Source organism: Seriola lalandi, unplaced genomic scaffold (assembly GCF_002814215.2).
Source record: "Seriola lalandi dorsalis isolate HSWRI2012SDOR001 ecotype SW California unplaced genomic scaffold, Sedor1 jcf7180002054434, whole genome shotgun sequence".
Lineage (NCBI taxonomy): Eukaryota > Metazoa > Chordata > Actinopteri > Carangiformes > Carangidae > Seriola > Seriola lalandi.
In genome coordinates, this window is record NW_019524987.1 from 1 (window position 1) to 15,198 (window position 15,198).

Consider the following 15,198-nt stretch of genomic DNA (forward strand, 5'->3'; position numbering starts at 1 on the left):
AGGGAACTGGATCTCAGCTACAACCATCCAGGAGACTCTGGAGTGAAGCTTCTCCTTGAGCTGAAGGATGATCCACAATACAAGCTCAGCATACTCAAGTAATTATAATCTCAGCCATGTTTTAAACTGTTAACCAGACATATATTTGTCAAACCAACCAGTTATTATTCATCCTGTAAGTATTTTCTCTTTTTAAACCAAATCAAACCATTTCAAAACACTTCTGATACACCAGAAATCTTACCTTTGTGCCAAATGTCCAAGTTGGTATTCAATTATGGAATGGGCTCATTGTTGCCCCTAGTGTCCATTGGGGAAAAGACACCAAGTCACAACAGTTCAATAGTAAAATGTAGTCATGTACAATAGCACCACTGTTGGCTGACAGTAACAATAGATGCATATACTCTAGATTTACCGTGGACAGATCTGATACTCTGCTAGCAAAGGTTTTGAGAGCAACAGTGTTGGTTACGTGGTTGTTCTTTGTCAGAAGATTTTAACCTTCGTTTTTCTCCGCAGTGTTGAACATGGTGGAAAACACCGGATGATACCAGGATTCAAGAAATGTAAGTAAGCAAAGCATGCAGCCGGAGGTCTATGCAGGTTTTCAGAGAACAGCAGTTCTAGATTTCTTATATTTCGACAAACTTTACCCTGTAATGGACTAATAAAAAACTAACTAATACAACTAGCTATAACTAACTACGACAGGACAGTTATACTTACCGTTTGGGTTGTGGATGGCTTTCATTGTGAAATCAAACATTTCTGTCACTGAGGCACCCGCACATTTTTTATTGGAAGAATATTGACTATTCTTCTTTGAGGGAAGGCACTCTGAACAACAAACACAACTTTATCTGACACATTTCTTTGTCACCTGCTGACTGGAGTGCTGTGCAGCAGCATTGTGCTTAGTGCTGCCAGTAGTGACCACAAGCTATATTGTTAAAGTCTATGCTGCTGAAATGATTTGTTTCCTTACCTCCAGATGCCTGTGAGCTCACTTTGGATCCCAACACAGCCCACAAGAACCTCCATCTCTCTGACGGGAACAGGAAGGTGACCTGGACGGAAGAGGAGCAGTCGTATCCAGATCATCCAGAGAGGTTTGATCAGTGGCCACAAGTGCTGTGTGAGAAGGGTTTAAATGAGCGCTGCTACTGGGAGTTCGATATGTTGAAGCCCTTCAACATTGGGGTGACATACAGAAGCACTGAGAGGAAAGGGGATGTGAATGATTGCAAGCTGGGACGCAACGACAAGTCTTGGAGTCTTAATTGCTGTAATGCTGGTTGTTTTGTTCTGCACGGCAACAAGCGTATCAGTGTATCTTCCCTTTCCTCACGCTCTAGTCGGGTGGGGGTGTATCTGGATTGGCCAGCTGGCACTCTGTCCTTCTACAGAGTTTCCTCCGACAGTCGGATTCGCCTCCATACCTTCAAAACAACATTTGATGCACCCCTCTATCCTGCTGTTGAACTTCGCACTCATTCCTCTGCATTACTTTGTCAGCTACCATAAACAAACTTTAACCGCAACACATGAGTGACCTTACGCCTAGATTTGCATAAGGTCGTGACATGTCCTATACGAGCAAGGGGCTACTTACTTGTTACTACCAATAATTTTAGCAATCTAGACTTGACATTTTAGAAACCACTCAGGATTAATTGCTCCTATCCTCAGTATCAGGGCGGGTTTGCGTGAAGTGAAAGAGGAATATGTACTATATTGTTTTGTCAGTCAGTCCACCACTCAGACTGAAATATCTCAACAACCATAAGATGAATTGCCATGAAATCTGGTACTGACTTTGGTCATCCTTTGTATTTTACCCTAGTGCCATCATGAAGTTGAGGTTTTGAGGAAAATTTCTCAAAAGCTGTTTGGTAGCTTATTCTGAAATTAGGTACATTCATGTCGCCCTCAGAATGAATTGTAAAAACTTTGGTGATCCCTTAACTTCCCTTTAAGACCATCATTGGGTCTATTTGTCCAATACTTTAGTTAATTACCAAATAACTTTACTTAACTGAGTCACTATCATAACTGCATATTTGTTAGTGACGAAAAAACTATATTTTGGAGTATGTCAGATTTTGCAAATTAAAATGATATCTACATATGTAAATTATTGATATTTGTATTTGAGCTTACAATACATGATTTACTTTACTGTTTAAATCATTAATTCAATCATTTGGTGGAAAATAAAACATTCAGTTGAAGAAGAATAATTGATGTGACCAAACAGGCTCTGAAAGTTACAAGATCTTCCTGTCTAAAAAAATTAGCCATTCACTTGCTGAATATCAGTCGTAAGGGTTATGTGTTGATTATTGTTGTGAAAATGGAGATAAGTTGTGTTGAGGCCTCTGTGGTGCTTCATTTTATATAGTGGGATCTTGTTGCGAAACCTTGACCAAAAGGAATACTTTTTCTCTGCTGGTTCGCACTGCAAATGGTGGTCAAGACATAGTCCAGCACATAACCCCTGGGCACATCGCAACGTGTCATTTAGTCTTAGTAGGGATTAAACAAACCAGACACAACGTATTAATTTGTGAGTTTTAGAGTTGTGCTTCATCAGATTTTGTTACTGTGAGATGGAGCTAGGCTAGCTGTGCTCTATGCTAAGCTAAAAGTCTCCTGGCTTTCAAGTTTCAAGCTTCAGACTGGGTTTAACTAAAAAAACAAACAAACTTGTGTTTCTTGGGTGTTACAAGCGTTGTAAAATGACTGCAGTGAATGCTTTGAAAATAAAGGTTGTAAAATTGGTTAAAAAGTGGATTTTTTTTGTTTTTTTTGTGGGTGGGGGATGTTTGGTTCTGGTGTATTACACTGTCCATCCAGGTTTTGTTTTAGGTGAACTGAACATTTATTTAGTAATCTTTTCTCTGACATTCTTAGAAGGACTTTTTGACTTGTTTGAATGTTTGTGTTGTTTTAGTCACCTCGTGTCCTGGCCTTTGTCGTACATCATCTGTACTGGTTCATGTCCACTACAACAGAACGGCTTGTCCACCTCGTCATATCTGGATGAATGGTTCACTGCTTTGGCTGACAGTAACGGGCGGGGCAGTCTGGCTGCTGCGAGTCCCAGCTGTCACCCGTCCTGCACCCTACCCCACTCCAACGCACTGAGGGAGGGTGGGGCCACTTCATCCAGAAGCACAAAAAGAAGAGAAGAAGATACAATAGATATGAGCTGTGATAAACGTGACGTACAAAATACAGTTAAGATATGACAGGAGCTCTTGGGTTATTGAGTTTTTCCAATTTTAAATATAAATAACATAGAAATAAAATACAAAGTGCCGACCCATCTGCAGCAAGTAGTCTGACTAACACAGAAACAAAAGATAAAAAGAAGATAGAAAGACTAACAAAGAAACAAACAGAAAACTATCATTCTTAAGCAGCTCAAATCACAAAAAATCACATAATACATCTCAGGAATCACAGTTATCAGTTTCTGCCTATGTAACTCCAGTCTTTCCTTTTAGCGCCCATATTTTATCAAGTGTATCTCCATTTTTCTGCAATGTATATTTATTTTTTCTAATGCCATCTCCCTAATTCACTTGACTATAGATGCTTTCTCTTTAGTTCTCCAGTTCACAGCTGTCAGCATCTCTGCCTACAAATATAAATAAGTCAGTGTTAATAATCAGATCCTGAGGTTTCTAATAAAATCAGTAATTAGCTGGGATTTATGTATTTATTACTGGTTAATAAATCACTTATATAGATCAGTTCTAACCTAATGTTAATAAGAACAAACTTTACCCCCACAACCTGGCAACCCAAAAGTTCTCACTAATGGCTTATAACTGATCTGCAAAGGATTAGTAAACACTTTATTGACCATTAATAAAGCCATTAATTACAGCTTACAAACAGTTGAAAGAGTTTGTGTCGTTCACACTCAGACGTCTTAGTTCATCACATGGTAGTTTTCTAACTGTACCTAGAAAAAAATCTGGATCCGCGGAGGGCGTTTTGTGGTTTCAGTCGACACACATACTGATACCAATATATCTGCAATACAATACAGAGACCTGTGTGTAGCTCTACACAGTACTGATGCTCCCTAATATAAGTGAAACTGACAATAGTAACAGAAACAGTAACATCTCAAGCCACGCCCTCAACAAACATTTGGCTTCATGAAATATTTAGCTCACTAATGCAGGAGAATTATTTATTACTTCTACTATTACAGTAATTTATCATCATTTATTTATTAGTTTTGGCTCTTAATTGCTTTGAAAGTCTGTTTTGTAAGTTTTTGTAAAAGAAAAAAGAAAACATGCAGAGGAAGTAACTGAGGAAGTAGTAGTAATAGCAGTAATGGGCCAGTCTCAAAATGAACGACACAAGCAGAAGTAGTGGTACTCGCGCTTTTACAGTTGCAGTAATGAAATAAATATTTATAATGGTTTCGATGTTTTAAAGTTCATAAACACACGAGAGAAAAAGAAAACAAAATTATAAATGATCAAACTTTTAGATATTTTCTGACAGATTCTTATCAAGATGTAATTTTAATTTGCGTTTTGCGTTTTGATTAAAAAATATATCTCAAATTGTATTCCTTTCTTTATTAAAATGTTAGTCAGATGTTTGGGACATTGAAAATTAATATATATGTCTGTTAGAAAAGAAGTGGATTTTTTCATCAGACTGAAGGATGTTATCTCCATCTCTGCTGTCAGCAAGTATTTCCAATCAGTGTTGTCTTGCCTGGTAACATTTCTCTCTCTGTTATCCCTCCTTTCTCATTATCCTCCCCCATGATCTTCTCTTCTTCCTCTCTCCTCACCTCCTCCTCATCCTCTGCAGCTGTGTTTCTGGTTCTCTGTTCTCCTGCTGGTGGAGCTGTTGCTGCAGAAAGAGGATTTCCTTTAAAAAATAAAATAATTTTGAAAATCATTCTCACAGCTCTGTGTGGCCATTTCGTGTCTCTCTATAGTTGTTTAATTATCTTTGCAACAGGAAACAGTCAATTCCATCAGAGGCTCTGATACAGGGCCGTAACCAGAACCTCACAAATACTGAGGTCAAGAGTCTCACAATACAATATTTATCCTTACGGGTGGATGGATGGCCACCTCGAAATCATCTATGCAGGAAAAACCCTCAGATTTCAAATGAAATAATAGGAAAAAAGTAATACAAATAAGCGTAAAGTATTTATGCTTTATCTGATTGCACCTGCTCTTTCAGCATCTTTCTCAACCTCTTCTACCCTACTTTTTATTCATCCAAAACTGAACTTGCCCTGAAGAAGTCTTTTTCTTTCTGACCTGGTTTTCAATTTGTGAACAAGAATGAAAATACTTTCATGAGCAAATGGAACAATATGTCAGAAGCCTGTAGACAGTTTGACAGTGTCTATTTAGCTAGCTAACTCTGAACTGTGGGCCAGCTAGCTCGCTAGCTAGCATTTTTTAGCACTCGTTCAGTCAACATAGCAGGCTGCAGTACTGCATTACGATAGCGTTAGCTTCCTATCAAAGTTATCGGCTTGCACACACTTTATAGTTTATAGATAGATCGATCTAACACTAGTTAACAAACCTACTTCTTTCTATCTGGGTGTCCGTTAGAGTTTCCGCCATTTTGACATTCCCCTTCACTCCGGACCGCGTGTTGCTATGGTAACCAATTACAGCGCCGTCTTGCCGTCCTGCGGCTGAAAGTAAGTATTACTGGCAGATATCTGTCTATTAGATCGATAGATATCATCAATAAGTGACCGCAATAGATCAAGAAAACGTGTTTGCGGGTGTCTATGGCTGGAAAATAGAAACATATATTGAAAAAAAATTTAAATGCCGAGGTCATGACCTCCATCTCTGCTTCAACTTCATATTTACTGTACAAACATGGGGAGTGGTTTCACTTGGGCATCTAACTGTGAACCATAACTGCAATGTTTAATTACTTAATTACTTAATTTTCAAATTTAAGGAAGCAGTTAAATGAAAATTATGTTGTCACTGAGGCTTGTGTGTTTGTGTGGTTGCGTAATGGCGGATTTCAATATGTAGCCTCACTGCAACAGTCCCGACAATAAAACTAACTGAATTTGAATTTCTGAGAAGAGCCAGACAAAAGACAGAAGAGCGAGAGACGGTAGAGCGAGCTAGACAAAGAGCTAGAGAGAGAAAGAGAGAGAGAGGGAGGGAGGGGGGCACGTTGTCATCACGTAGAGCCGCGAGGGGGAGAGGGGAGGGGAGGGGAGGGGGGGGGTGCAGCCGGTCTCTCCTCTCTCTGCTGCAGCGGCCATGCTGCTGTCCGCCGTCTGTCTCGGTGCATCCCGGTCCTCCGCCGGTGTAGCCTGCCTGCCGCCGCTGCGTCCCTGTATCCCGGGTTAGCGGAGCGGCCTGGACCGGGTCTGCTCGGTCGTACCGGTGCAGTCCGCCTGGGGCCCCCGGATCCACGGGAACAGACCGGAACACGGCACCGGGGGAAGAGGAGAAAGCCTCCATAGCAACAAACCGGTTTCACGGCATTATTGGTAGGTGCCTCCCTCTGTGTGTGTGTGTGTGTGTGTGTGTGTGTGTGTGTGTGTGTGTGTGTGTGTTTGAATGGCGCTGTCAGCACAGCTTAGCAATGTTTGGGCGGATAAATGGATAAAGTCAATTCGTTTATCAGATGAAGAGAGAGATAAACAGGTATATAATAATTTCATCTACACCTTCATATTTTGTTCTTGGCTTCAGATAAATTCAAATTTGACTGGAAATCAATGAGCCTTTTTTTTCTCTCTCTCTCTCTCTCTGGCCTTGCAGGAAATTTAATTTCACTAAAATGTGGTGACTATATTTCACCTGCAACCTCTTTTCCACCTTTTATTTTGCAGTAATTTATCCATAATTTGCATGCAAATGCCATGAGAAGCAGAGGCATTAATGATTTCCAAATAAAAGCCCAGTCTCTGTGGTATTGTGCTCAAAATTCAACCTTGATTAAATGCAATCCTGTCTTCAGTATCCTTAAATGACTGAATTCAACATAAATCCTGATCTCTTTCTGCACATGGAGAGGTAACTGAAGGCTGAATGTGCCGGCTGCAGCCCCTCTATCGCAGGATGGTAGGGAGATCTGTCTTCTCAGTAAACCATGTGATTTTCATCTCTTTTTTTTTTTTTGTTAGTGATGGAGGGATGTTAAGGACGCTGGTAGACAAAGTGTGACCGGGACAAACCCCCCCGAAGTGAACCGGATTACAAGGACTACACCCCAGCTGGACTGCTGAGACTCAACGTGCTTGTACCAGGTCTACACAACAATGCACCGGGTTTAAAGCCGGAACAGTGAGGTTACAGCTGGGTTACTGCGACTGCAGGAAGGTTACTGTGAGGACACGGCCAAATAAGAAAGTAGAGAGTTGACGTTTGTTGGTGAAACCGTGGAGTTTGTGGCTATAACGTTACTGAAATCTATACGTTCTGCATGTCCATGACCTATACATTACGGTGATCTTTTTTATTAGGATTGTACCGAAATTACAAAGACTTTAAGTCAGTTTAAATTGACTACGTTCAGGACCAGAACCAGGTAACCAAAAAGTCAAGTTTCAAGGTTTACCCACATTTTTACTGGTTCTTCAGTAAGGCCAGAGCGTAGAGCGATATTTGGACCACAGCTGAATTTTGAGAATCTAAAACCACATTTGAAGGACTACAACCTCAAAGGGTTACAAAGCTACTGGTTCTACATCTCTGTTTTTGGGAAAACTACTTTATACTGGGTCTACAAGCAAGTCAAGTTTACAGCACAAACATCTTATCAGGACTACAAACTAGATAAGCAAGAAACGTGGTAACCAGAATAAAAGTCCTGTTTATCGCTGTTGGAGGATGAGTCTTATGTAGCAGGGACTCTGTTGAACGCTACTGGACCAGTATTCACAATGTCTCTGAGTAAGACCCTCGAGCTGGAGCACTTTGACGAACGCGACAAGGTTCGCCGGGGACGCTCCACCAGGGCCAAGAGAGATGACTCCACGAGCAGTGGTGGAGGTGGGGGTTCTGGCCCCAGCTCCAGGGGCAGCAGCCTGGTTCCTAGCCCTGCCCACAGCGCCAACTGCAGCTACTACCGGACCCGAACCCTGCAGGCGCTCACTTCGGAGAAACGGGCCAAAAAGGTCAGGTTCTACCGCAATGGAGACCGGTACTTCAAGGGTCTGGTGTACGCCGTTTCCAGTGACCGCTTTCGTTCCTACGACGCACTGTTGATGGAGCTGACGCGCTCGTTGGCGGATAACCTGCATCTGCCGCAAGGGGTGCGCACAATCTACACTATAGATGGCAGCAAGAAGATCAGCAGTATGGACGAGCTGGTGGAAGGTAAGACTCACAACTTCCTTTTTACTCAACCTTGTTCACAGTTAATTCTGTTGTGGCAAAATCTGTTCCCTTAAACTTATCCTAACTCTAACCACCAGCGAGGGGCTCTACAGCAAACACAAATACATTTTCTATCTAAAGAAAATGTTTTATTTTTGGGGAAGTTCTAGTTCTGTACCTCAATCAGGATATTCAAAGTCGACTCAGAGTCTACAGTTGAGGTCGATGCTTCCATCTCACTTCTCTTTTTCCATGACAGTTAGTTTTGTGGTTAGTTGTAGTAATTTAAACTTTAAAAGTTTATAGCCTGCCATGTTTTTATATAAGAGTCTTCTTGAATAATCAGTTGTATCATTGACGTTTTGGGGCAGTCCTTGGAAATACATTTACTTGCTTTCATGATGAGGAGGAGTGGGAAATGGGAGGAGTGATACCCATCTTATATCTGTATGCAAAACAAGAAAGTAGAGCAAGCTGGAGGTCACCTGCTGGAAATAAAACTGCAAGTTGCTGCTTTTACATTTTGGATTTTGTGTGGATTAAACAAGCAAGATGTTTGAGCTTTAGAGAGAGTTTGGACAGAGCTAGTCTAGCTGTTTCCCCCCCACTTTTAGCCTTTATGCTAAGCTAAGCTAACTGCCTGCTGGCTGTAACTCCATGTTCAGGTTACGGACATTAGAGAGGTTTTATTCTTCTTATTTATCTCTTAGCAAGAGATAAAAAATCAAGCTATTCCTTAAATATCTCCAGTGCAGTGGTGCTGCATTAAATACATGTTTTAAAGCAAAATGCATGTACAACATTTGTAATCTCTGATGTAATAGCTCCCTCTTTTGACCATTTCTGATCAGTTTACAAGATGTGGGTAATAGGAATCTCTGAAGCTGTTCATTAGCATCGGGATTAAGCTGCAGATTAACTTTTTAATAGCTTGATATTGACTTTATGAAGCCCAATCAGTTCCTCATTCTCATTATAACCAGCTGGGCTCCTGGTGTGGACCATTCTCAGTGGTGGTTTAAATCTGTCTTTCATCCTAGTGGCACAAAACATTTAAAAAATATAGTATTAATGCCGAGAAGTTGTGCGTTACAATGCACCAAACTTTCACCTTCTTTTCATGACTGAAGAAAACACATTTTCCATTGTCTTTGCTGCCCACCAGAATTTTTCTCACCAGCTTCCACTGATGTCACTCTGCCCAAATTATCTCTTATATAAATGGACGTCTGATCTACTGTAATATTACATAAGTCAATTATCAGACTGTCACTCCCTTCATCGATCAGTCTGTCAACTAATCTGTCCTCCTTAAACCTCCTCACTGTCTCCTTCCTCTCCATCTGTCTATGCAAACACAATTTAATTATTTATTTCTGTGTACATCTACAGCAGGATAATTAGTGCATAATCAATACAGAGACCAAACCACCCCACCTACCATCAGAATACGAGGTTTATTGAAGTCACAAATGAGAGGAAAAATTACTTTTCCGCCTCATGAGCTAATGATTCAGGGCTTAATAATCACAAAAACACTCCACCCAGTTGAACCCTGAAGGTCTGGAGAACCCAACTGTCAACTTTTGATTCACTGCCAGTGAACACTGAAATCTTCCTGGTCAAAATTTAAAATCTAAATATTCAACCAGGAAAATTCCCCTTCCTTTAAACAACAACTCTGGAGTCCAGTCCGTCTGCTCTTCTTCTCTTGTCTGAAGTCATTTAGCCTGAAACAGACCAGTGTAACATCACTTATCATCAGTATTGACGTGTGACTGGTTGTAATGTCCACTAATGAGTGCTAGTGCCAGGACGCTGTTCAGCCAGAGACGTACTAGAAGACAGACGCATCACTCTTCAGCACACGGTGGAATTAAACAACAAACAGAGCGGCTCTAAGCTGTGAGCCGAAAGTGGGAAACTCGTCATTCACGACCCCCTCTCCACCATCGAGCAAAACATGGAAGCCTGCAGGAGAGTTTTTGTTTGATTGTTTGACCAGCTAACGTCGACAGAGTGGCGTTTAAGTGTTTTAAAAGTAATATTTGTTGTGTTGGCAGCTGTGACGAGAACTGGGACTTGACATATCGTACCTGTCCGGAGTAGGAAGTCCAGTTTCTCGTGTCCTGTGGGTAAAGACAGAAAAGATTACCGTGGCTATGGTTTGTGAGTGTTCACATCAATGGACAACTTGAGTTTAAATACCTTTTTACAAGTGATTGTAGTTGACATAAGGCATCCTTGTTTATTAGTTTTTCAGGCAAGTCTGTATAAATAAGCAGTAGGTTGGAGATATTGGAGTTTACAATGAATTACAAACTTACAATGTAATGTTGTTATTCTGACTCGGGTTTTGACTTGAATGATAGTTATAACAGAGAAACTGGTATTTACAGTAAAAAATGAAATAATTCACTGTAAACTAAACATTTGTGTGTGTTTGGACTTTCAGCTGCACAAAGATAGGATGGGACTAAATGATTAATTGAGAAGTAACTCCCATGACATGAACACCGAAGAAGTAAAGGTTAAATGTTCCTCAGGCTGCTTCATTTGTTATTGATTATATTTTTGATTCCAGTGATTATTCTGTAAAATCAGGTCTTTAAGTGTCTAACAGCCCAGAACCCAAAGATACTCAATTTGCACATTTGAGAAGTTTGAACACACAAATCTTTGCCATTTTTGCTCGATTAAATTACATTTTCTGATCATCTACCTGATTAAAAGACGACTCCTTCTAGCACTAAATATGGTGGTGAGATGTTAATGGCAGCTCAGGTTTACACAGTGTGTGTGTGTGTGTGTGTCTCAAACGAGGTGTGGAAATAGTCAGTCTGCTGGTGGAGCGACAGACAGAAGGTGTTTGGTCAGTCAGGTATTTGAATAAAAATCCAGAGCGGTCCTGTCCAGCTGGTTTGAATCGCAAAGGTAAAGACACAAGGTCAAACACAATAACCAGGAGGAGAGAGAGAGAGAGAGAGAGAGAGAGAGAGAGAGAGAGAGAGAGAGAGAGAGAGAGAGAGAGAGAGGGAGAGAGAGAGAGAGAGATGCTGACTGTGTGAAAATGTAAAAAAAAGGTGTGTGTTTGAGGGATACAGGGGCAGACAAGTTTGTGTGTGGGGATAAAAAGAGGGAGACAGGTGTGTGTGTTAAAAGATGGCGAGCTCTGCCGCGAGATATAGAAAGGTAGAGAGAGGTATATTCAGACTGAGGGAGAGAGACACAGTAGAAGAGCCATTCGTAACCATATAAGGTAAAACAGGAGAGTGGCTGTAGGCTACTGCACATGTGATGAGCTGCAATCTCATTCATTACAGCTGCTAGAGCTGCAACGATTAGTCGATTAATCAGTTAATTGATCAACAGGAAAATTAATCAAATAATCAGTTTAGTAATTTTTAAATAAAGAATGTTAAATATTTGTTGTTTCCAGCTTCAGATATGAGGATTTGATGCTTTTCTTTGTCACACATGATAGTAAATGGATGTTTTTCAATATTTAGTCTAATTTTAAAGGCAAAACGATTAATCAGTAAATTGAAAAAAAAAAAGTGAAAACAAGGAAAATTAAAATAATAATTCTCCGCAGCCTTATTGGGAATAACTTCCTATAACTAAAGTGATATTTTTTTAGTTAAATTATGTAATCTAAATCACTCATAGAAGAGGAACCACAATAATGAGGATTATTGTGTGTTAAACATTTTTTAAGCCAAATTTCTCACTCGCGTTAAACTGACAAATTCTAAAACAAAATGATACAGCAGCTTTCAGGTAAAAACACTCAGAGAAACCAAATCCTGCAAGGTTTGGATGGTGGGTCCAGGTGGGCGGGGCTTGGTGACTGCTTTGTTGTGACATCACAAAGTTCCAGAAGTCCTGACGGCTGGTTTTAAGGCTCAGTTTCTGAATACAGGCTGTGTGCATTTCTCTGTGGACTGAGGCTTTGATACTTTCACAGTATTAATATAGAAGCTAGAGCTGATCTATAATCACACTACACATGGACACAGACCTTCACACTGGAGGAGCTTTAAAGGTCTTGAATTGGGAAGTTAACCCTTCAGTGACCTCAGCCAGTATTATTTTGATCAGATTCTTTGTTTAGTCCTCTTTTCTCTATCTCCATGTTTTCTGACCGTCAGTCGGTTTAGGACGCTGACGTCCTCCTGTGTGACATGTTCAGTTTTCCACCTCACGTTACCGAGCAGAGTCTGCAGCTCAGAGAGAGCGAGAGACAGGAGTGAGTCTGACATCTGCTGTCACCTTCACTCCATCCACTGTACACACACACACACACACACACACACACACACACACACACACACACACACACACACACACACACACAGCTTATATTACCCCACTTCATTTGACTACAGTCGTTCTACTATAACTTTTGACCCTGAATTCACCTCACATCCTCACTTAACCACATTTTCGACACTAACTGAAAGCTACTCATTTCCAAAGAGTATCATTACATTTTTTGATTATTTAGAATAATTGACTTCACTTCATATTTTCAGTAGTTTTTGTTTTGAGACCCATGGTGGGAGAAAATTACATACTTGTGTATTCAATGTTTGACTTTTATTCCAATGACCCTCAGTTACTCTTCCTGAAGCGTCTTCCGTCTTTTTTAAAGGGTTTTTTTTTGGTAAAGATTTTCTTCTGAATCTGAATCACGTGTTGTGTGCTCTGCAGAATTTTTGATTTATGATATTCAGCGATTTAATCAAAATTAACTTGACTTGCCCCTCCCCCCCCCTCTCTGCCCAGGTGAGTGCTACGTCTGTGCCTCCAACGAGCCTTACCGAAAGGTCGACTACACCAAGATCTCCATCCCGAGCTGGAAGCCCGGAGCCAGCGCTGGGACCGGCCAGGCGGGCTCCCCCCGGTCCACCACGGTGTCCACCGGGGTGTCGGCGAGCACCGCCACCCCCTCCAAAGATCGCCCTGAAGTTCGAGAGGGCAGGGAGAGCAAAGACTTCATCAAGCCCAAGCTGGTGACGGTGATCCGCAGCGGCGTGAAGCCTCGCAAGGCGGTGAGGATCCTGCTGAACAAGAAGACGGCGCATTCCTTCGAACAGGTGCTGGCCGACATCACCGAGGCCATCAAGCTGGACTCTGGGGCCGTGAAGAGGCTCTACACGCTGGATGGGAAACAGGTGAGGCGATGTCTGTTGTTGTTTCACTCTGTGACAGAAAGAAGAGCAGGTGTGAACTGGGGATCTGCAAGTCTTGATTACATGTCTGGCCCATGCGTGGCCCAGTATACGCACAGTTTCATGGCCCAAATCTGTCCCAGCATGACTTGAAGATGCTACTTCCACATCTGGACCAATTCTGACGCACACACAGAAAATATCCCGGCTATGGGTAACAGCCGGACTCTGCCCAGATGTGGAAGTGGGCCAGACTCGGGCCGAGGACTCAGGCCAATGTTGGGCCAGAGGTTTTCTATCTGGTTTAAAGTCTTAAATTCAGTCCCTCTTCAAAAACTAGAATTACAACCTAACGGTTTTTCTGCCTCTGCTAGAACCCTTTTTGTGTTCTTGACATATCACATAAGACTGCGTGTTTTGTGAGGCCACTGTGGCCTTGACCCTTGACCTTTGACTACCAAAATCTCATCAGTTCATCCTTGAGTCAAATTGAACGTTGGATTGTGATGAAGTTCCTTCAAGGCGTTGCTGAGATATCGTGTCGACTCGTGAATCAATCCATCAGGTCATGATATTTGAATAATAAATTAAATGTGTCGGATATCCGGATTGAACATGTTCAAACGAGCGTCTGAAAGTTGTGTGAGTTGTTGTGACGGTGAGTTCAGGTTCTTTGAAGCTTAATATTTGGTGCTTTCAGCTAAATGTGGTTCCTGTTTAAAGCCCTGGAACTGCAGCAGTCAGCCGAAGAACATTTTCTGCCTCCGTCGTCATTGTGTTGAACAGACTCTGAATATTCTCTGATCCTCTCAGGAACTCTTTTGTGAGTTAAGGATTGTGGATTTAAACTTATCACATGTTCACTGGCGCGGCTATTTTTACCACACACACACTCTTTGAAGTCGCAGATAAGAGTGTCGGCTGTGGCACAATGACAGCGGAGAGCAGACGGAGAGCAGAGACAGCGGAGGGCCGGTCGGGGCGTCGCCGTGACTGAAGGACGGTTGTTGCGGTGAACGCAGCTCGGACACAGACACGCACAAAAACACACATTATCCAGTTAGCAGAGAACTGTTTGCATTTTCTCTGATGTTGCAGCAGCATCGGCCTTAAGAAAATAAAAGCATATGCTGCCTTCAAAGTAAAAGCATCCATTACATCAGCTGGCCTTTTGTTCTATTTTTAAAACTTTCTTTTTTTTGGCAAAACAAGCGGTTTGAAGGAATGTTTCACTATTTTCTGACACTTTATAGACAAACAATTAATCAGTTAATTAGAAGTTTTCTGAACCTCGGAAGTTGTTGTTGTTTCAACATGTGAGGATACATTTCCACCTGACAACGGTGATATATTACAAACAGTCAGCTGTTTAATATTATCGTGACATTTTTATGTTTTTTCAGAGTCAAAAATATAGATTAGTTTACTCTGAGTGAAGGCTTTTATTTTGAAGGCAGCGAGTCATAACGAGGGCTTTTATTCTCTGATTGCTTCAGACGGCTTCACTCTTTTCAGACTCAGTCAGTCTGAATGAAACAAGGCCAGAGTGTGTGTGTGTGGGTGTGTGTGTGTGTGTGTGTGTTTGTGTGTGTGTGTGTGTGTGTGTGTCCTCCCTCTGTCCTTTCAGTTTGTGCAGCCACTTCAAGCAGTGGGACAGA

General features: G+C 41.5%; 1 long non-coding RNA gene and 1 pseudogene across 2 annotated transcripts in view; both read left to right on the forward strand.

Annotated features, from left to right (window-relative positions):
• Positions 1-2,791, forward strand: LOC111658280 (uncharacterized). Its single transcript, XR_015437537.1, has 3 exons — positions 1-98; positions 523-569; positions 995-2,791. It is a non-coding gene; the product is annotated as an uncharacterized LOC111658280 (long non-coding RNA).
• Positions 2,792-6,307: 3,516 nt separating this feature from the next.
• Positions 6,308-15,198, forward strand: part of LOC111658281 (serine/threonine-protein kinase DCLK2 pseudogene) — a 10,174-nt pseudogene continuing 1,283 nt past the window's right edge. Inside the window, exons 1-3 of the transcript XR_015437536.1 lie at positions 6,308-6,532; positions 7,172-8,366; positions 13,155-13,543. The product of XR_015437536.1 is annotated as a serine/threonine-protein kinase DCLK2 pseudogene (transcript). The remainder of the gene's footprint in view (positions 6,533-7,171; positions 8,367-13,154; positions 13,544-15,198) is intronic.